Source organism: Taudactylus pleione, unplaced genomic scaffold (genome assembly GCF_031769625.1).
Source record: "Taudactylus pleione unplaced genomic scaffold, aTauple2 ptg000133l, whole genome shotgun sequence".
NCBI lineage: Eukaryota > Metazoa > Chordata > Amphibia > Anura > Myobatrachidae > Taudactylus > Taudactylus pleione.
The window spans coordinates 1495586-1519378 of NW_028284535.1; the positions used below are offsets into that span (position 1 = coordinate 1495586).

Consider the following 23793-nt stretch of genomic DNA (forward strand, 5'->3'; position numbering starts at 1 on the left):
AGCATAGGAGCAGAAAAACCTACAAATTCTGTTTTTATGCTTTTTTTCAAAAAAATACAGATCCAAAACACAAAACCCAGAACCCAAAACACGGAAGGGTGGTTTTGCCAAAACCAATCCAGATCCAAAACACGAAGAAAGATCCAGATCCAAAACCAAAACGCAAAACACGAAAAGTGGCCGGTGCACACCCCTACTGCAAATTAGAGATGTGCGGTTCGGTTTTCCTGAAATACAAACACACCCGAACTTAGTGGTTCCGAGCCGAACCAAATGCAGGTTCAGTTCTGGAGTCAGTCTGGAACTTGGATTTAGGCCCAAATTACATGATTTTAGCTGTTTTATTGATTTTTTTTTTATTGATTTTTATTGATTTTGTTTTTATCGACTTTTCATACATTTTTAAGGAGCCCAAAACCGAACCAAATCCGAACACTTGAGGTTGGTTTTGCCAAAACCAAAACACAATGATGAATTAGAAACAAAACTGAAACCCGGGGGTCAGCGCACATCTCTAGTAGTTAGATTAGAAGTAGTGTGGAAGGACAATTCATCAATTCCATTCGCTTGATGTAGAGAGACAGTTTCCATTTACAGTTTATGATTTTCATTCACAGTTTAGAGCCCAGAACGATGATGTCAGTCTGGATGATCTAAGTGTATCCTAATTGCTGTCACGCCCAGGCCGTGGGTGACCTGTGCAGAAGTTTGGTGCCAAAATGTATTTCAGGGAAGTCTGAGAGAGGAAACAATACTGTGCAGAGTGAGAACGTATAACACCAGGGCACACGGAGGAAACGCCAGGTCCTGCTCCCCGTAACGCGGGATGGCAGGCTCAGGAACATTCATAATACATTCAAGCGGTTTCCAGGAAAGGTTGTGAGGTTAATGGAATAGTCCTGAAAAGATAGCAGACGTTCAGAAGTGACTGCTGTGACAGAATGGGAATGTTTACATACAGTATGTCATTGTGCGATGTACAAAGTGCTCTGTTACCGGACATCAGTCTTGTAAAAGTTTTTCAAATGCAAAACAAGATAAATTGCTGAGAAATAGTCATCCAATCGGATATCAGAGATTATTGGTTGCTAGGGGTTACAGCACAACACTGATTTTGTACCATGTGATTAAACAACCTTATACCTGTTAAAATATTTATATTTTAAAATTTTGGCTGAATCCAAACAAATAGGACACCCCGTGTAAGATTCCAAATGCAGAGTGGGGGGTGGATAATTATTTTAGGTGGTATTGGGTGTCTCTGAATTTACTTCCGAAATTAGGAAAGCCCGATATGTTAACTCATAAACTAATACCTCCCAATATTGTGATATGCAGAATTGGGGCAAAACAAGATCTGCCCCCGATCTGCACAATCCCCACCCAGATCCTCTCCTAAACAACCACTTTTGATAAACTCCGCCCATTTTCACATAAATCATGCTGATTTCAGAGTCCTCCATTCGTGCTATCTCGCCGGAATCATGAAAGTATGTTTAATCCGTAGTTACAGTATACTTGCCTACCCTTCCGAAACCGCCGGGAAGCTCCCGAAAATTGGGCAGCATACCCAACCAACCGGAAAAGTGGACCAAGGGCCTGATTCAGAGGCGCTCGCAAAAAGCGAGCGCTCGCTCTGAATCAGGGCGGGCGCTGTTTTTTTTAGGAGTGGCCATGATGATGGTCGCGATGGTCAAGACAATCGCGACCATTGGGCTTGCAAGGAGACCCTTGTGGTAGGGTCTCGTTCATCGCAAGCCCCAGAGAGCTTTCGGCTCTAACAGAGCCGAAAGCACTCCCACTGACATCACTCGTGATGTCAGTGGGGCCGCCCCCAAACGGCAAGCGTTCCCTTGGGAACGCCTCCGTTTGGGCAGCCACCCCCCTGACCCGCCCGCCAAACGGGGCGAGCTGTCACTCAACATCCCCCTTTGGTGCGAGACCTGGAGTGACGGATTGCCCGTCGCTAGCCAGGTCTCGCGCATGCGCACGACGGAGCCGGCTCCGTCATTGCGCATGCACGGTGGGCCACCATCGAGCCGGTTGCGAACGCTCAGCGCTTGCGACCGGGTCTGAATCAGGCCCCAAGTCTCCTGGGGGCTGGGGCCTGGGGCACAGGTGGCCGATGACGCAATTTGCATTGAACCCTGGGGCAGGGGTAGTTTGAAGCCCCCAGACCTACCCATCTCCACCGAGCCCCCCCCCTTGCAGTGCCGAGTAATGAGTTACTGTAGACCTGATTCAGAAGTTCACACAAATCCCATAGAGATTATCGCAGCCACCGGGATTCGTACAGGGACGCCCATCAGCTGCATTTTTGATCCGCCGCTTGAGTACAAAATATTGGCTACCAGATGCTAATGCTAGAAACCATAGGACTAATGTGGGGGTTTGTGCTCTAGAAGTGGATTTTATGATTTTAGTATTGCCACTTGCACCACCTCCACACTATGGGGCATATTCAATAAACCACGCAGCTAATTGCTGCGCTGGACCTATTCAATTAGCGGGGATTCCTCACGTGCGATTCCCCTGAGACCCTGCACGCAAGTCCCCGCAGTCGGACTTTACCTCGCAGCTCATGGAGGTGTGAGGTAATATCCACGTAAATACCACCAAATCGGTCTCGCGCGCGTGGAAACAACCCATTGATTAAGCAGTTTCCGCAGAATCGGTGTGTTTCTGCGAGTGAGTCCCGATTTTTCGCTGCAGGTAAAAGGCTATATTATTGAATAGCTTTTCCCCGCGCCGCGAGGATTTTGCCCAGCAATTAGTGATGGGGTAAACCCTGCTGCTAATTGAATACCCCCCTATGTGCAAGAGATCCGTCAGACATTCTTCCATTTTGACCACTCAGAATTATACGGGGTGTTAGATATATGACCAAGACATTGCCAGAAGACCGAGCGGTCATTGCTGCCGCCCCAAAACACCCATGATCAGGAAGCACGTAAGAGAATATACGAAATATATGCTAGTTAGGAGACATATCATCTGCACCTAGCATAGGACAGGTGTAATTATATTGTGATGATAAATAGGAGCAAACCGGGAGCATCAGCTACATATAGAGAAGGGCATTGCCGTATCTATAATGGGTGCAGAGTGTGCGGTCCAGGGGGGGCCCATACCGCACACCCTGCACCCATAAGATTATACTCACCTTTCCGGAGTCCCACGTCGGCGCTGCATGAGCAGCTGAAATCTCCGGGAAAGTGACGCAGCTGCCATTTTCCCAGAGACTTGCACATGCGCAGCAGATAAGTCACCGGGAACATGGCACAGACGCCATTTTCCTGGAGACCTGAGCATGTGAAGTAGATCCTGGCACAATGTGAGAGTCTACTGTGCCGCACAGAAGAGGGGGCCTGAAATTGTGCTGTGCGCGATTCTCATGGGGAATGTAAGCCCGAATTACCTGTAGCTTCATCAGGCCCCATGTGCTTCATTTCTGGGCAACATCATCCCACCAAAAAATAATACACCGACGAAACTACTCTCCAGACTAACTTCATCTGTGTATCATTTCCTGGACGCGGCAGTAATACATTTCAGTTTTTCTTTCCTATTAGTGGTGAAATAATAATGAAGGAAAATAATAATTTATTACTCTCCAGCCTGGGTCCATATGGAATTATTTAAAAAGAATAATGAGTCTTTGTAACTGGGAATTATTCACAAACTGCTGGAGATCATATTACTGGGTGCGTTGGGCCTGGCCGCAGGAATAGCGCAGCGCTCTGCGGTTTGCAGTCAGATTAGCAGCCACTCTCTGAAGATCAAACACTCGTAAAGGGAGGATTCTTTTTGTAAGAAATCCCATCCAACCTCTTTTTCCTTTTCATAATACAGCACCAATGAGACAAACCAAAATGCTATTTATTTCCCCCAGCAATGTCTACATTCTAGCAGTTACAGTAATCGGTGCGGGACGTTCTGCTCCAGAACCAGACAATGTTTTCCTCATTTTTCTCCCGGTTAGGGCTTTATTCATTGTGTTAATTATCGGGGTCTGACAATTAACATACCATCTCAATGCGAGCGCCGGAGACAGCTGACCCGAATATTAGCTGCCTCCATGAGTATTTTTACTGAATCTTTTCACTGTTCCTTTCTGAGCAGTGACACTAGTGCACGCATGGGCACAAATGTCCCGGCATCCGGCGGAAGGAGCCGGACAGGGGCAGAGGGATTTGAAAGGATCCCTCTTCACAACCTGGACCTCCTTCCCATAGGGAAGGAGCAGGGTGAGCGTCGAGTGCGGGATCAAACACCATCTGAAGATGGCGAATGCCCCCGTAGTCAAGCGCCAAAAATTTCGTATTTTCGAAGCTTCATGAATTCTGTCCCCATACTAGTGTATGGGGACAGCGGGCCATTCCGGGAGAGGAAGGTAAGCAGAAGATATCTGTGATACTAGTTCATTGGGACAGCGGGCCATTCCGGGAGAGGAAGGTAAGTAGGAGATATCTGTGATACTAGTGTATGGGGGCAGCGGCTATTCCGCAAAAGAAAGGTAATCAGGAGATATCTGTGATACTAGTGTATGGGGCCAGCGGGCCATTTTGGGAGATGAAGGTAAGCAGGGGAAATCTGTAATACTAGTGTATGAGGACAGCGGGCCATTCCGCAAGAGGAAGGTAAGCAGGAGATATCTGTGATACTAGTTTATGGGGAAAGCGGGCCATTCCGGGAGAGAAAGGTAAGCAGGAGATATCTGTGATACTAGTTTATGGGGACAGCGGGCCATTCCGGGAGAGAAAGGTAAGCAGGAGATATCTGTGATACTAGTTTATCGGGACAGTGGGCCATTCCGCAAGAGGAAGGTAAGGAGAAGATATCTGTTATACTAGTGTATGGGGACAGCGGGCCATTCCGGGAGAGAAAGGTAATCAGGAGATATCTGTGATACTAGTGTATGGGGACAGCGGGCCATTTTGGGAGATGAAGGTAAGCAGGGGAAATCTGTAATACTAGTGTATGGGGATAGCGGGCCATTACGCAATAGGAAGTTAAGCAGGAGATATCTGTGATACTAGTTTATCGGGACAGTGGGCCATTCCGCAAGAGGAAGGTAAGGAGAAGATATCTGTAATACTAGTGTTTGGGGACAGCGGGCCATTCCGGGAGAGAAAGGTAAGCAGGAGATATCTGTGATACTAGTTTATGGGGACAGCGGGCCATTCCGCAAGAGGAAGGTAAGGAGAAGATATCTGTTGTACTAGTGTATGGGGACAGCCAGCCTTTCCGTGAGAGAAAGGTAAGCAGGAGATATCTGTGATACTAGTGTATGGAGACAGCCGGCCATTCCGGGAGAGAAAGGTAAGGAGATATCTGTGATACTAGTGTATGGGGACAGCGGGCCATTCCGGGAGAGAAAGGTAAGTAGATGATATCTGTGATACTAGTGTATGGGGACAGCGGGCCATTCCAGGAGAGAAAGGTAAGCAGGAGATATCTGTGATACTAGTTTATGGGGACAGCGGGCCATTCCGGGAAAGGTAAGCAGGAGATATCTGTGATACTAGTTTATGGGGACAGCGGGCCATTCCGCAAGAGGAAGGTAAGGAGAAGATATCTGTTATACTAGTGTATGGGGACAGCCAGCCTTTCCGGGAGAGAAAGGTAAGCAGGAGATATCTGTGATACTAGTGTATGGGGACAGCGGGCCATTACGGGAGAGAAAGGTAAGTAGGAGATATCTGTGATACTAGTGTATGGGGACAGCCGGCTATTACGGGAGAGAAAGGTAAGCAGGAGATATCTGTGTTATCTCCTGCGTTACCTTTATGATGAATGGCCCGAAAACTTAATTTCTACAAAAGCAGGTGAAAATGTTCATTTTCACCTGTTTTTGTAGAATTTAAATGATGAATAGAGCCCTAACTGTTTTATTGCTGGTAGAATTAGATTTCCATCTCTGTAAATCCACAGCAGTAAAGGAAAGGTATCAAGGGTATAGTAGCAGGATAAATAGGGACTAATGTTGTGACCAGGACCTCCAAGAGTTCCGGTGTACCCCAATATGTTGGAGGCCAAATAGGCCATGCCCCGTCTCATCATTTATGCAAAAAGTACGTAGATGACATCTGCTGAGGCATGCATGTACGGCTCCATCATCCTATATATGGGGCCGTACGTAAATGCTGATTTTTGCCCATATTTAAAGTTGCCCGCATCTATGTGGCCGCACTGCCCCTATCCATTCACTTTTCACTATTAGGAGAATATGTGTCAAACCTTAGAGAGAGATAAAGTGAAGTATTTGCCCAAAGCAACCAACCAGCTTCTCTCATTTCATAGACTGAGCTAGATAATGACAGTTAGAAGCTGATTGGTTGTTTTGGGCAACTCCCCCACTTTATCTCTCTCCAAGGCTTGAGACATCTCCCCTCAGTGGCCGTCACTGTTGCAGGAGATACTCCTAAAACTTTATGGGTCTTTGCGTACGTTCACTTCTGATTAGCCCACATATCTGTCTGCACGCCCGCAACATGCCCACTTTTCATACATTCGAACGCCCTGTTGCCGTCCAATTACACCCACTCTGCTGCAAGTGGAGACGCGACTGACATGCGCATAGTTACTAAACATCGGGAGATCTGCCAGCCAGGGGCGTTTATAGAAAGGAGGGGGCCCATGTGCAGTCTCCGTCATGGTCCCCCTCCTCTCCGTCCGCAAGCTCACTGAGCGGTGCACAGCCAGCGCCGCACTTATAGACTCTGGGCACTAGAGTGTGCCCAGAGTGTATAGTGCATGCGCATGTCACCGGGAAAATTGCGGCAGCGGCCATTTTCCCTGTAATACACATGTGCAATATAATGGGGAAATGGCCACGGCGGCCATTTTCCAGACGTTTTTTTAGTAGCGCAGACATTGAAGCCGACGAGGGACTCTGGAAAGGTACGTTCTATGTATGCATGGTGTGTGGTGCGGGCCCTCCCTGGACTCAGGGGCCAGTGTGCACCGCACACCCTGCACCCGTTATAAATACGCCCCTGCTGCCAGCAAAGCAGACTAGCCTGGTCCCATGAGTTTGGGGTCCCTGAGGCTCATGACTTTAATCATGAAGTGACACTTTAATACGGAGAAGGTGGTCTGCAAGAAGATGGCTGGAGACGGTAATACACAAACCTTGTGGCAGGAGGTGGAGATGTGCTTCGCCGGGCACCGTAGCCAATGTTAGGTAGGGCCCCAGCGGTAATATTTGTTCAGTAAGGCGCTAAAGCTGGAGAACATGTAAGGTGCACATATTGTGAGTCTCTATAATAAGTGGAATAACGTCCCACTCCCTCCAGGTGAAAAGTTGATTCCTTACTGTAGAAGAATAATTCATCCCATGAATTCCACCTGGATCAAGATTCCTTCAATAACAGAACAGGTTTAAAATCCTTTTCATTTCCCAGGGAGTAAATATCTGGTTCATCACAAAGTGTTCACAGTGTAGTGATACTAGAACTTGTTCTCCAGCTTTAGCACCTTAAGCTGTATACACACGGTATGATCTGTACCACCAACGACTTGAAAGATACCTTTCAGTGAAGTCATCCCTCCACATCTCCGAACAGGCAAAAGGACAATATCGTGCAAGTTGGCCTGCATGTACGGACGATCGTAGATATCGTTATTGTTCATGCAGGAATGCACAGTTGGTCGTTCACTGCATAAAAATGAAAAATATGAACGATATATCGATATCGTTATCGTTTATAGATATCGTACCGAGTGTACCCAGCTTAAGTGAACAAATTAGTGACTTTTATATATGCTTTTAGGGAACCGGGTGAACTTCCCCTTTTGTATCACTGGCAGCCTACTGTGGGTTTATTGTGCTCATATTGGTATTGATTTTATTTGCTTGTTTTAGGGCCCCAGCGGTGGCATTGCGACCATTGGGTCACCGGCTCTCCTCGGAAAAGCCTTTTATGAACATCTGCTTTGGGGGGGGATCTTGGTTTTGAAGTGGGGTAATCAGCATTCCCGTGCTTTCCTCACCTTCGGGCCCTGTAGCAGTTGCACCCATGGTAGTTCCGCCAATTAATTTGGCTTCTTGTCTCCCTACTACTTCCATCAAGGTCTTGGGTGGCGCAGACACGGTGATGATGCATTCCATAAAGCCATACTCTTTGCCAATACATAACACCGATAATAAACCGCAGTGCAAACAGTGAAAGAGACAAATACTTCTCAGTATCTAGCAATAAAATACGTAAGAGACTTAGGGGTCTATTCAGCAATGATTTTTTTACAAAAAAAATATGGAAACTATGATTTACGGATTTTTTATGTAACTCTCCTATTCAACAATGGGATAACGGGGAAGATAACGCAATTATCTTCTCCACTGATTCCCATCTCGCTGAATACCGCACAGTAGGGATAAGGCCATGGATCTCTACAGTGCTTTAATGCTTTTTGCTATTCAGCATACCAAAAAGTGTTAAATTACTTGATAAATCATTAATTATATAACACCATCTCAGAATGGCGTTATATGAAGAAAATGCCTTAAATTTACAGAAAACTGCAGGGACAGAGGGAATATTTCCCATAAGTCCCTGCAGCATCTTGTAAGCCCGCCCAGTCTTCGTGTCTGCTTCCCGGTGATTGGGGCAGCTAAAGCCAATTAGAGCCTGTTAAACCTGCCGAAAGTGATTGACATGTGTATACAGGCTTTATACTAGCCTGTATACATGTATATTTATGTGCTATTGTATTTAAAATGTGTATATACAGTTTAAATATAAAATCACATAAATATGCATGTATACACAGGCTAGTATAAAGCCTGTATACACATGTCAATCTATTTGGACAGACTGGAGCTGTACTTACCCCTCCGCGGTCACCGGGAAGCCAGGACGGAAACTGTTCCCGAGCGCATGACTGAGCATGCGCAGGGGAACAAACAGAAGGGATTGTTTTCGGAAAACTAAAACAATCCCTTCTGTGACATCGCAGGGATCCTGCTGAAAATCTTGCTCAACAGCTTACTAAAAATTTGACCATTGATAATTATTCGTGACGATGTTACCCGATATTATTGTGGGCAACATCGTCACTGTTGCTGAATAGACCCCTTATGGAGTCTGTAAATTCTGTGAAGGTGCGCCATCGTGTCAGCAAATGTACCTTATATTCCTGTAAGAATAACAATATAGACACATAAGGAACTCAGATGCATATTGAATAAATGTACAACATGTGCCTACATAGAACATAGAAGATCGGAGTGTCCCTTTACAGTGATATCAGAAGTGGAGCAGTGATGGCTCCTAATTAGCCGGTAGGTGATTACAGTCATTAGGAGAGCGGGGAGAGTGCTAGGATCTTATCAGTGTGACAATGTATTATTTATGTGACATCTTATAAACAGGCAAATAGCACAGATAACACAGGCTGTTATTGTTAGTAGAAGTGTATTCACAGGAGGAGTGATTGTAAAATAACACAATGCAATCCTGTGACAAATGTAACACAGTGCAGCTGTCACAATGGATTAATGTTCTCTGATTCAATGGCTTATAAATATTAATATATATTATATATACATACAGTATGTATATATAATATATATATTAACAAAAAAAAGAAAATTTATATATATATATATTTATATATATATATATATATATATATATATATATATATATATATATTAGGGGTGAGCGGGTTCGGTTTTACCCGGATCTTTTTATTGGCTGTCGCCGAACATGTGTTTTGGATAGCAAATAAAATCGAGCCAAATTTGCGGTAAAGTGGCGATAAGAACCGAGTAAAACCGAACCCGCTCACCCCTAATATATATATGTATATACAGTCAGGTGCATAAATATTGGGACATTGACATAATTTTCAGATTTTGGCCTCTATTCACCACCACACTGGCTTTGAGATGAAACAAACAAGATGTGCTTTACCTGCAGACTTTCAGATTTAATTTGAGGGTTGTTACATCCAAATCAGGTGAACGGTGTAGGAATTACAACGGTTTCTATATGTGCCTCCCACTTTTTAAGGGGCCAAAAGTAATGGGACTATCAACTCAAAAGCTATTTCATGGACAGGTGTGGGCTATTCCCTCGTTATTTCATTATCAATTAAGCAGGTAAAAGATCTGGAGTTGATTCTAGGTGTGACATTTGCATTTGGAATCAGTTGCTGTCGACTCTCAATATGAGATCCAAAGAGCTGTCACTATCAGTGAAGCAAGCCATCATTAGGCTGAAAAATCAAAACAAACCCATCAGAGAGATAGCAAAAACATTAGGTGTGGCCAAATCAACTGTTTGGAACATTCTTAAAAAGAAAGAACGCACCGGAGAGCTCAGCAACACCAAAAGACCCGGAAGACCACGGAAAACAACTGTGGTGGATGACAGAAGAATTATTTCCCTGGTGAAGAAAAACCCCTTCACAACAGTTGGCCAAATCAAGAACACTCTCCAGGAGGTAGGTGTATATGTGTCAAAGTCAACAATCAAGAGAAGACTTCACAAGAGTGAATATAGAGGGTTCACCACAAGATGTAAACCATTGGTGAGCCTCAAAAACAGGAAGACCAGATTAGAGTTTGCCAAACAACATCTAAAAAAGCCATTACAGTTCTGGAACAACATCCTATTGACAGATGAGACAAAGATCAACTTGTACCAGAGTGATGGGAAGAGAAGAGTATGGAGAAGGAAAGGAACTGCTCATGATCCAAAATATACCACCTCATCAGTGAAGCATGGTGGTGGTAGTGTCATGGCGTGGGCATGTATGGCTGCCAATGGAACTGGTTCCCTTGTATTTATTGCTGATGTGACTGCTGACAAAAGCAGCAGAATGAATTCTGAAGTGTTTCGGGCAATATTATATGCTCATATTCAGTCAAATGCTTCAGAACTCATTGGACGGCGCTTCACAGTGCAGATGGACAATGATCCGAAGTATACTGCAATAGCAACCAAAGAGTTTTTTAAGGCTAAAAAGTGGAAAGTTATGAAATGGCCAAATCAATCCCCTGACCTGAATCCGATTGAGCATGCATTTCACTTGATGAAGACAAAACTGAAGGGGAAAATGCCCCAAGAACAAGCAGGAACTGAAGACATTTGCAGTAGAGGCCTGCCTAGGCATCACCAGGGATGAAACCCAGTGTCTGGTGATGTCTATGCGTTCCAGACTTCAGGCTGTAATTGCCTGCAAAGGATTTGCAACAAAGTATTAAAAAGTGAAAGTTAGATTTAGGATTGTTTAGTTTGTCCCATTACTTTTGGCCCCTTAAAAAGTGGGAGGCACATATAGAAACCGTTGTAATTCCTTCACCGTTCACTGTAATTCCTTCACCGTTCACCTGATTTGGATGTAATTACCCTCAAATTAAATCTGAAAGTCTGCAGTTAAAGCACATCTTGTTTGTTTCATTTCAAAGCCATTGTGGTGGTGAATAGAGGCCAAAATATGAAAATTATGTAAATGTCCCAATATTTATGCACCCGACTGTATATACACACACACACACACACACACACACACATACATACACAGATAGTGTATATATATATATATATATATACACTAAGGTTTGTGTGTATTGTCCTGAAGACGGGGCTGAGACCCTGAAAACGTTAAACTGAATACACTTGATTACTCATTCCGTTGTCTCCGAGTGCCGTTCATCCTGGGAATTGGATTGGATTGCTGTATTGTGCAAATAAGGAAATGTTATGTGACGGTCGGTGCTCTCAGGCGTTACACCAGGGGGGCCTTTACGGAACTGTAGAGGTAGCTGGCAGCATAGTACATGGCCAATCCTGTTATTTGTCATTATTTATAGAAACTCTCTCATTCTTCTATGAGAATATTGCTGAGTAATACCCGTGACTACAGATGAGCTGGATCTCATGTCCTCCTCCGTCTTCCATCCCATTGTTGAGGAGGACTTTTCTGGAGTACAAATACACTTGGCACTTCAGTGCACTTTCCGTGGGATCGAATGTCTGCTCTTTGTGTACCAGGTTGCTCATAGACACCGGCCTGTCTCGTCTTTCCCTACAGAGTCTAAAAGCGGTTTCATGAGCGTCAAGTGAATGGAGGCGTCTGGGGAATCTGGTGAGGGTGCTTGTCGTGATAGATGCCATGTGTGAGGGAAATCACAGGCTCATTACTATGTTCTTTAGGCTTTAACCACACACATATTTGCGGAAGTAAATATGAATTTAGCAATAGTACTAGGACAACAGCTAATAATAGTGTCAGAGGCAACAACATGGCTAATTAAGAGCAGAAAAAAAAACAAGACACACATTCCCCCAGCACACTGCAATGGGCCAGCTAAAGAGACATTCATCTTACATAATAATACAATGCAGAGAACTCAGTTACACACATTTGTAAATACATGGTAAGTCTCCAGCCGCGTCAAGGCGTCTCTGCTCTGGTGGTCCTACGCTACATAATAATAGCCCCACTTTAGGTGATATATTTATGTGTTGTTAAAATGAGAGCCAACTCAACTGGAGGCACCCCAAGATCCTCCCATATGGCACTACAAGGATCAGCATACCCTCCAGCTACTGATCCCAGTGGCGTAACTATAAATTTTGCGCCCCCCTGCCAAAAAAGTCTGGCGCTCCCCCCCCCCATGGCCTCCCATCGCACCCCCAGCAGTTACGGAGCCCTGCAGACATCCCCATAACTACAGCCCCTAATATGAGGCCCTCAGACACCATCGCCGCACCTCACCATTTATTTAGCAGCACGCATCTCACTGTCAGTGTCTTCTTCCTGTGTGCTTGGCTGGCTCCTCTCTCCCACTCTCCGTGCGTGTCATGTGACGTGCACACAGTGCAGGAGAGGAGGAGACTCTATAGTGGTGCGCTGGTGCCGGCTCCCGCCAGGCTGCTGTCCAATCAATGTGCACTGACAGCCTGCTGGAGCCTGGCAACGCCAGCAAGCAAAATGTGGCTCTGCTATGCTTATACATAACATTCATGTCGGCTGCCGCTAGCTATAGGTGGAAGGGAGCTTTAGAAACCCCAAGCCACTGCGGGGTCTGTGGGGACTATTGCTACGCCGCTAACAGATCGCATACCTGCATCTCAGAACAGTGATACACAAAATGGAACTTGCTCATAATCAATGTATTGGCCCATCACAGGTGCTTGTAAGGGAGGTGTTTTGAAAATAGATTGAAAGCCCCCATACATCAGCAATCTGAAATCCACAATTGAACAATTTGAAGATTTATTGGCCGATCTTACGATTTCCCAATCTGGCAATCTGTGCCCATACATTACAGATCTTTTTCAGTGATTTGCAGATCGATTGCAGCAAACACAGATCTGCCAATCTTGAAAGGCCCATCATTTTACTGGTAATGGTCTGCAAATCTGCTGATCATGTCCATACACTAGCAGTTTACAGCCCCAATCGATCTGTGAAATCCAACATGTTGGACAATCTATTTTAACAATTAAATCACTTTTTGGTTGCAATCTGCAATCTGTGAAGCCCATACATTGCAGATTTTTATACACAATCGATTGCAAATTGCAGAATTGCCACAATCGGTTGCTGATATATGGGGGCCTTAAGTTGCAACTATCACCAACACAAAATGGAGGTAGCTATTCAGTGGGTTAAACAAATTCTCATGAGAATTCAGCCTATGAGCTTACTAGTAACCAGTGACACCATTTCTTGACTGTGTTGTCAGTGAGTTGGTTGCCAATCTTCTCAGTGATGTCACAGGATCCATGTCAAATAATTGGAACCCTTCTTATGCTGGGCATACACTCTACAATTATCTGTCAGATATCTGTCAAATCTGTTTGGTGGGAAGGAAAATCTGGTCCGTTTTCTAGTGTTTGGGAGCAAATTTCTATTGTTATTTGCTCCCATACATTACCAGATTTACCAGATTTTCATTCCAACCAGCCAGATTGGACAAATATCTAACAAATAATTGCATAGTGTATGCTCAGCATTAGTGATGTCACTGGTTTCTTGTGAAATGATCGGCTGCATTGTCAGTGATGTCACTATTTTCCAGTGAGCCAAGTATTGCTGGGACTGTGTTTGGAAAATTACTTCAACCCCAAGGTCAGCAAGCGCAGGTGTGAATAATTTACCATGATATGGATGGGGGCAGGATTACTAAGGGTAAATCATTTTTTACATACACGTCCCATAACAAGCTCACTTTCATCATAAGATCTTATAAATTACATTTAGCTGTAGTTTATCATCCTACTGTATAGTACTAATATGAAGGAACTACTGGTTACACGGGACACTGATAAGAGCCCATTATTAGTATACAGAAGATGTCTTGAAATATAAATATCACAGTGACCGTTCATGGTAATCGAAAAATTACAGGTGTACAGTGACTCACTGCAAATAATTCCCCTGCAAAACACATTTCCGAGAATAATCCTGCATGCCTCCAAATTACCATGAATTATCTGCCAGAGAGTACAGAGGTTTTGCAGCTGTGAACTGGCCGCGTAGTCAGTGTGATGTACTATTACTACACACGTCTGTGTTTTGATTTAAGGAGGCGCAGAGATACCGTGGGAAGAGAAGCTCTTATTGATTCTGGCAGACAAGAAGAAGCACTGATGTGTTTTTTTGTGTGAGAGATTGAGGCCCGGAGAGGGTTATTCTGTAATAACAATAAATAAAAACACACCTTTGCGAGCAATTACCAGCACTCGGCTCCGGCTCTTGCTCCCTCTATTAATGGGAACACAGAGACATTGAATGTGAACCAATTGGAAGATATTATTGTTACTCCTCAGGGAAACACTACTGGAGAGTTTAGAAAAATAACAAGTCACAAATATTCAATGTGTCCAAATGTGCTTATTTCTGGTAAGGTAACATAAAACAGATGTATCAAAGAATGAAGAGTACACAAATGTTTATTATAGCATTAAATGTATTTTAATCCCCTTATTTGGATAGATCAGTGGTTATCAAACTCTGGGCCTGATACAGACCCGCTCGCGAGCGCATAGCGCTCGCAAGCGAGTCGATGGTGGCCCAGTGCGCACACTCGTGCGCAAGCCACATAGCGAGTGAGAACTTCACTCGCTCCGGGGCTCGCTACAAGACGGGGTGGCTGTCGATGTTGATCAACAGCTCGCCCCGTTTTGTAGGTGGGTAGGGGGGGTGGCTGCACAAACGGAGGCGTTCCCGAAGGAACGCCTGCCGTTTGTGGGCGTCCCTACTGACATCACTCGTGATGTCAGTAGTGGACTTCCTGCTCTATTAGAGCAGGAAGTCCACTCTGGCTTGCGAGACCTGAGACCCTACTACAGGGTCTAGTCGCAAGCCCGATGGTCGCAATAATCGCGACCATCGCCAGGCCGCCCGCCCGCTAAAGCCACAGCTTAATGAGCGGCCTGGAGGCCGGAATTTAAAAAAAAAACACCCCGCCCTGATTCAGAGCGAGCATCACGCCCACTGTCCTCAGGAGCCCAAACAGTTCCTGTTTTCCAGGTTCCACCTTCAGGTGCACAGGTGTAGTCATTACTCAGTGACACATTTTAAAAGATTGGGGAACAAAGAATGCAGGTGCAGACTCAGTACTAAGAACAATGATATTCAAAATAATCCTGATAAACTCTACAATGGAGTATAAGGCCCCTATTTACTACAATCCACATTTTAAATGCGATTTCAAGAAATATCACTTGGATGTACTAACATCTGCATGCAGGGACAGAGCTTGCGATAAAGCTCTGTCCCTGCGAATCCCCTCTGCACACTTTTGCAAAAAATACAGTGAGGTGTCCACGCATGTGCCGTAGCTCACTATACCCACCCCGCGACTTCGATTGCCCCCCTCGCGATGCATCCCCATCCCCTGTGGAGCGACACGCACACACACCCCACGACCCTTCCTCCCTTCAGCTTAAACTTCCCTGCCTGGTGATCGGTGCTTTGGTGAGGTCCTGTGGGGCTCCAGTCAGATGGTCTCCAGGCTCCTGGACTGTTGCCCAGTCACCTGCTCTATGCTGCAAGCTGAGATGCCGACATAGAGCTGCTGGTCGGGGTTACAGTGCAGGAGTCGGGAACACCCTTTTTCAAATTTTTTTTGTAAAAATAATATTGATAAATAAGGCCCTAAGGGCTCTATTTATTAAAATTATTTTTACTAAAATAAAGTGAAAAGGGGTGTTTTAGTTTCACCTAAATTTACTAAAGGGCAATTGGAGTAGAATTCCTAAAATTCTACTCCAAGCCCTAATTATCACATATTTTTTAGTAATCAGATCGCATTTCCCATAATTGTAAAGGGAAATGCGATCTGCCTAGGATTTACTAAAAATAAATTGTAAAAAAATACCGGCGGAGGCCCTGTGATAATAACGCCACCTGGAGATGGCGTTATCCAGGGTCTCCCCCGGTTACCGGACTCCTGCTCAGAGCTCACTGATCAGCTGACTCCCGGCTGCAGGTAACAGTTTTATTTAATTTTTTTAAACTATTCTTTGTTTTACAGTGATCCGCTTGTGGTCTATTTAGACCACAGAGATGATCACAGGGGGCTGGCTCCCGGCTCTGCCTGTCAGATCAGAGCAGAGCAGGATTCGGGGAACTGGGTGGAACAGAGGCGTTTTAAGAGAGGAGGGGCCCGTGTTCATTCCCCATCCGGGGCCCCCGCCTCTCTCCCCGGCGGGCAGTAGCAGACTGACGCGTCTGACCGCCAACCGGTCGCCGGGGAAACGGCGCAGCCACCATTTTCCCGGCAATTTCCTCACTGCGCTTGCGCAAAACGCCAGAAAAATGGCTGCGGCGCCCATTTTCCGGCGTTTTGTGCAGGGCTGAGACACCCGATGTTGGACCTTGGAGAGGTAAGTATTAGATAATATGGGTGCAGGGTGTGTGGAGCGGGCCCTTGTGCACCGCACACCCTGCACCCATTATAGATACGCCCCTGGGGGCGAACCCTGCTTAACGCCATCTCCACAAGTATAGCACAGTATTTTTTTTACAATATCCCCTAGTGAATTTCAAGCAGATCACATTTCCCATTACAAGTATGGGAAATGTGATCTGCTTGCTAAAGAAATGCGAATTAAAGGGCTTGGAGTAGTTTTTCAAGCAAACGTCTCAAAAATCTGTTTAATACATTTCAGTGAAACTAAAATAATGTAAAAAGGGTGTGAAAACAAAACATCCATTTTCACATTATTATAGTAAAAAAAGATTGATAAATAGGAGCCCTGAGCAGTCTAAGCCCCCTCCCCCTTTACATCAGCAAAACGAAACCCCCAAAACACAATTTACATAAAATATACCAGTAGAGTAGGATTTTACACAGAACGGTCACTTTAAACCTGTTTCATTTCAGGTCGCTATTGCGATCGCAGCTCCGTAATCGAACACAGTTCTGCTGTGAAAATATGCTAATGTTTACAACCGCCCAGCCAGCATAGAGACGGCCACTACCGACATCTCACATCCGTAAGTCCTCGCAATCCTGCATCTACATCGGTAACATCGGGTAACATCCGTCCCTCATGCAGAATTACAGAAGGTGTGACCTGTCTCAGATATTGCAACTCTTGTCGCACGCAGTGCGTACTCCATACATGCCTACTCTCCCGGGAATCGTGGGAGGCTCACCATTTTTCGGGTAACCCTACCACACCCCCGGAAGAGTAGGCATATCTCCCACATTCCGCCCTCTTCCAAGAGAAGTGGGCAGGATGGGGAGATTTTACGTGGAATTTTCGGGTCCGTAAGGAAGGGGCGGAGCTAAATGGTGCAAATCGCATAATTTAGCCCCGCCTCCTCACAGACCCACTAATCGCAGGGGGGGTGTTCTGTAAAGGGGGTGGGGCCTATTGCTGTTTATCTTCTGGCCCCGCCCCCTCCTGCTGCTCCCAGAAAGCTGCCCAGGAATGTCGGCAAGTATGGAGTACTCAAGCTGCGTATGCTGTTGCAGTGGCTAAGTTATGCACGCCTAGGAAACGCCATTCAAATGGACAGGCACGCCTGCGTTTCTCCAGCCACTCCCCCGTCACCACCCCCAAACGCTGATGTCCAGTCACTCACTCTGCGATGGCTTTGTATCTACGTACGTGATCGCAGTGCGATCACAATTCTATCATGTCCAGGCGCACTGTGGTGCTTACGCATGTGCAGTACGCACCATCAACCGATCTGAGTGCGCGGTTGCAATTTGCGATTCGTGATGAACCAGGCCCATTATTATGCTCATAAATAATTAATGGCAATATTTTACATTATAGACCAATCATAGGGGCAATAATTGATTTAAAAAAAACCCAATCTTTACATACAAATAGATTGGGTCTGGCAGCGCCGGCATTTGCAGGGAGCAGCAGGGTTCCCTGCGATTCACATGGCCGAGATTCACATGGCCCTAAGCCTAGCGCACACTCAGCCAGGCAGCCAGGGAGATGTAGGTCATATGCTGCCTTTGGGTTGGTCACATCCGAGCTGATCTCACATATACTCTATGGTGCATACACACTAGACGATATGCTCCCTGAGCGATATCGTCTAGTGTGTCCCCGGCAGGCTGTGCTCAATGTCGTTCATGACATTGAGCACAGCCGCTGAACGATATCATTAGCGATATCGTTCAGCGCCGGGCTCTCTCACCCATTCCCTGACATGCAGCAACCTGACGAGGTCGTCAGGTTGGCCTGCATGTCAGCCCGATGAACGAGGATGACGAACGACCCGCGGGAACGCGCGTCGTCGTCATCGTTCATCTTTTTTGTGTTAAAAATGGACGATAAAGTGGACGACTGAACGATAACGATATCGTTCAGTCGTCCACTTTAATCGCCCAGTGTGTACGCACCTTATGTGCTCGCCTGACCTCATTCCTCTCCCTGTGGCTGGAGCAATAGACTTGTGGCACAAACATCTCGCTGCTGGGCCTGTAGTGTTTATCCAGCGCACATTCACACATGCAGAGCTGACATTATTATGGACAAGCTCACGTATTAGTATTATTACAGGAAAAGTAACAATATGCATATATACTGTCTGTATTCCGTATAGATGTGATGCATTAATGATAGCTTATTATTTATCCTCTTTTCAGGTGGTGTTAGTCCAACTTCCTTCATTGGAGAGGGGTCTTCCGATCCCTCCCTGGTGGGCTGGGGCACTTTCCGATGTACATACTTGCCTACATTCAGCTGTCATGCTTCCACGGCAGGGTGGGGGGGCCTGTCGCTGCGATGATGCTCCATTGGGAGCATCACAATGCCGAAATTGCGTAACTGGCCCCTTACCCTTCTGTGGGGGTTTCTACTATAACCGTGAGGTAGGGGGGGGGGGCAGCGGACGCCAGGGGGGGCTTGCCTGCCTTTCCGGGGGCCGGGAGCGGCACCAGATTTTTGGGAGGCTCCCGGCTGAATCGGGAGGGTAGGCAAGCATGGTCTGAATCCAAAAGTTAAGAAAAAGCCTTAGCGATCTCTTTACAGAACCCGTGTCCCAGTGACTGGCTATTTATAAACAGCCACGAAAACAACGCACCAAATCCCTGTGATATGCGGAAATAATGAATGTTCAGTTTGTGGGCAGGACAGCAAATGATCACAAATTTGTCACTTTGGGGGAGATGTATCATATCTTGGAGAAAGATAAAGTGGAGAAGTTTCCCATAGGAACCAATCAACTATCAATTTATAGACTGCGCTAGATAAATAATAGCTGGAACCTGATTGGTTGTTTTGTGGAACTTTCCCACTTAATCTCTCTCAAAGTTTGATACTTCTCCTAGTTACTTGATTATGAAGATCACTTATGACATCTTTTTGATACAAGACCTTTGACAGATATCATTATTAATTAGTGACTTCACTCACTTCTTGCTTATGTAGTTTATACATTTAGAGACTTTCACAGCTCACCTCCAACTGCCACTCATGTTATAAATATGGGAGCTCCCGTACAAAGGCGTTCTGCATGCATCCAGCATCGCGGAGCAGGAAGCTATTATTCAGCTCTGGGTAGCTTCAGGGCTACCTTATGACATCAAAACTCCGATGACTCCCAGGTACAGCTAATTAGGGGTGCCCTTTATGTCAGGGCCAGTCCCGATGCCTCCACTTAGCCAAGACAGCCCCAACCTCTCCCCCTTCCCCAGGCTTCCTGCAACACAATCCACCACCCGCTAATTGCATACTAAAAAAACATAAGTCTTAATGACAAAAAAAAAAAGAGAAATGACCCGGCCACAGGCTGTCCCCATATGGCCAGCAACCAACCGGGGCTCTGATACAGCGGGGCCTGCTGTGTCGACCCCCAGCAAGTGCTGCCCCTAGGCTCTTGCCTCATGTACCTAAGGGATAATCCAGCACAAGTGTGAACTTCCAGGAAGCCACCCTATAAATTCACTAACGTGTAGACACAGACAACAGTGTTGGCATTTAAATATTTTGTCAAAATTATTTTTGACAAGTCATTACATTTTTAGACTATAAGTTAATGCTAATAATGGTGACGGCACAAAAAGAAGGCACAGGACAATAACAACCAAACAGCTCAATACAAACACACACAAGCCAAGCATTGGCGATCAACTCTCCTTTACCTTCAAACACCGGTCCAGGTGGTATAGCCATTTCCTGTCCAGGACAACTGGCTGTCACCTTACTCCACTTCAATGAGAGCGCACCCACTAAGCCTAACTATTAACATAAACTAACTCCAAGTGTCGTTCTTTTCCACAAACCACCACCAACCATCAGACAGTCAACAAACAAAAAAGAGGGAGGGAGGGTGGGAAAAACTGGAACAAAGAGACAGATTTGCATACATCACTCCATTAAATACCCCTAGACCACTCCCCACGAACATTCATTGGCTGTATAAGAACAGCTAAATTTAAAGGGGCAATAGCCAACACGTTATTAAACTGGCAACACTCAAAACAGTTGTGGTTTAATGTCCCTCATGCTTAAATGTCATCCTTCGGGCTTACTTTGTTGCATACTTGCCTACCCTCCCAATCTGGCCGGGAGCCTCCCGAATATCGGGTGCCGCTCCCAGCCCCCCTGGAAAGGCAGGCAAACCTCCTGGCAGCCGTCATCCCTCCCTACCCTCCCGCAGAGTTAATATTAAAACCCCCGCAGCGGGGGGCTTGGTGGCGCGATTTGCGCTGATTTGCGTCATCGTAGCCCCGCCCCCACTTTACAACGGCGTTTATTCCGGCTTTGTGAAGAGGGGGCGGGACCGCGATGACGCGATCTCGTGGTCACGCCCCCGGCCTATCCGGGCCACGCCCCACAACGCCATTAATGTGTGGCCAGTATGGTATATATTGAGGGGTATATATTGAATAATATGGTATGCTATGTTTAGTGTAAGTTTAATAATTTGCAATATGTAAGTTTAGATGTAACTAGCAGTGTTGTCATGAAAAGACTAATTTTTACCATACTGCCAATTTTCCAGTGACCTGGAGACTCTTGGCTATTGGTGAGCACATATAACTGTACCATAACTGAGTGCACAAAGCAGGTTACAGCATCTCCCTTTGATGTCTCTGAAGTCGGTTTGACGGAATCGCTGTTTTCTCTCTCTTGCAGGAAGAGAGAACAATGGTTATATTTAATTAAAGGACCACTAAACCCTCAGAGCACCTGTAATTACTCGGGGGGAAAGCTTTAATAAAAGGTCTGCAGTGCTCAGCAAGCCGCCCGCCACCTTGTGCTGTACACAAACGCTGAGTGGGGCCAAGCAGATGCCCAATCAGTACCACCCTATATGAAAACGAAATGAAAATTTAATTCCAGCTTGAATGTAAATAATCTAAGTAGCCAAGGAGATTTGGGAACAAAGTGTCCGCAGGTGCCTGGCGTGGAATTTCTGAACCAATAAAAAAGGGATTTTTCTTTTCTACCTACTATAACGTAGTGGAATTTAATAAACCAGCACAACATTGGTTTATTTCTATTCAAGAAACAAGAGCCGCTATTTCCGGTTTGGAATGAACCCTTTCAAGACAAAAGGGCTGAAATGGGACCTCACATTATAATTTAAAGTATAATCTCCTATGCAAAAGATTATTTGGAAATAATCATACAGTTGATACCATAGTGCAGTGGTGGCCAACCTGCGGCTCTTCCATTGCTCTGATGCGGCTCTTCCATTGCTCTGATGCGGCTCCCCTGACTGACTCCTCTGATAGGCATGTAGCTGATCAGAGGAGGCTCGTCATATGTTGCAGCAGTCTGCTCCGTACTGGAGGCATGAATGGTGGTGATGTCATGCCGCAAACAGGAGGCGGAGCTCAACTTGTGACTGAACCTGCAGCCACGAGGACAATGCGGTCACAGACGCCAGAAGGGGGCTGGATTGTATTATGCAAATCTGGTTTGTTTTTTTTTCAATTTATTTTTTTGTGGATGTGGCTTTTTCAGTGAATTTTATATGGATCTGTTTTTTCAATGTTTTTTTATATTGTTCTGGTTTTTTCTTTCCCTTTCAATAGTTACCTCCACAGCGATTGTGTGCATACGCTTTTACATGCCTTGATCTTGACTCTTTGACATACCTACAGATATTTTTTGGCTCTTTGCCTCTGACTGGTTGGCCACCCCTGCCATAGTGGCAGTAGCCTTAGTGGTCATTCTGTGAGGATCCCAGGATACATAGGGGCCCGTTTTCGGGGGTTTACCTCAAATACTAAGTATCCCCCGTATGTATGAAGGAGGGATCGCAGCAGGTATCTCCGATAGCTGCTGTGATCCCTCCATTACCACTGGCAGCCGCATCCCCACCATAGGTTTCTACGGGGGATGCGATGCTGCCAAATTTACCAATATCCAGAATGCGATGCATTCCAGATATTGACCCCCGCAGCTAACGCCACCTGAAGATGACGTTAGCCGTTGTAGCCTATAGGCTACACCGCACACTATTAGCTGGCAGAGGTGCATGTGCAGTGGCCGGCAGCTCTCCGGAGACATCGCAGGGACAGACTGCTTTCGGAGCCTGTGTCCCTGCATGTCACAGATCAAACAACCGGCTGGTAGGATCACTTTTTGCAATGTGATCAGGGGCGTTACTGGCATGCCCTGATCACATTGCAAAAGCAATCATTGATAAATGGGCCCCATAGAGAGCTTCCGTTTTAAATTAAAACTAGTTTTAAGTGGTAGTCAGCAGTGGCTCCATCTAGTGGAAGAATTAAGTTTTACCTCCGTTTTACTTTTTTCCTGCTATGCTCTGACCTGCCACATGCATTCATTTTTCTTCCTTTCCGCTTGCACTTCCTACTCCATCCTCATCCCAGCTCAGGACAATTAACAATTCTAGGGGAAGGCCCCCTCCCCTTCAAGGGTGTAACTAGAAAGTAATTGACCCCCATAGTCAAATTTTTGAGGGTCACCCAACTAGACCAGTGGTGGTCAACCTCCTAGATTATGAGGACATTGCATGCAGGATCTGAAAACTCCAAAGGGCCATACAATATATTTAATCTGAGCTCACATAAATGTGTTTTTCCAATAAACTACAATCTGAAGCAACAATCAAACAGCAGCTGAGAAAATTGTGACACCTATAATGGTCGTACTGTACATAATCAGGAACAACAATAGAACAGCCTCTGGGGATATTGTGACAACTATAATGGTTGTACTTAATAGGAAGACACAGTGGTATATTCTCACAACTTCAATAATCATACAAAATCTGGAGCAACAATAGAACAGCCACTGGGGGTATTCTGACAACTACAATGATCGTACTTAATCTGGAGCAACAATAAAACAGCCGTTGAGGTTATTGTGAAAATTA

The 23793-nt window shown here is 45.6% G+C and overlaps 1 protein-coding gene across 1 annotated transcript in view; it reads right to left on the minus strand.

The window, feature by feature from the left end:
* The window catches only part of LOC148523444 (uncharacterized), a 72076-nt gene that overhangs the window by 47244 nt on the left and 1039 nt on the right, over positions 1 to 23793 (minus strand). The window lies entirely within an intron of this gene.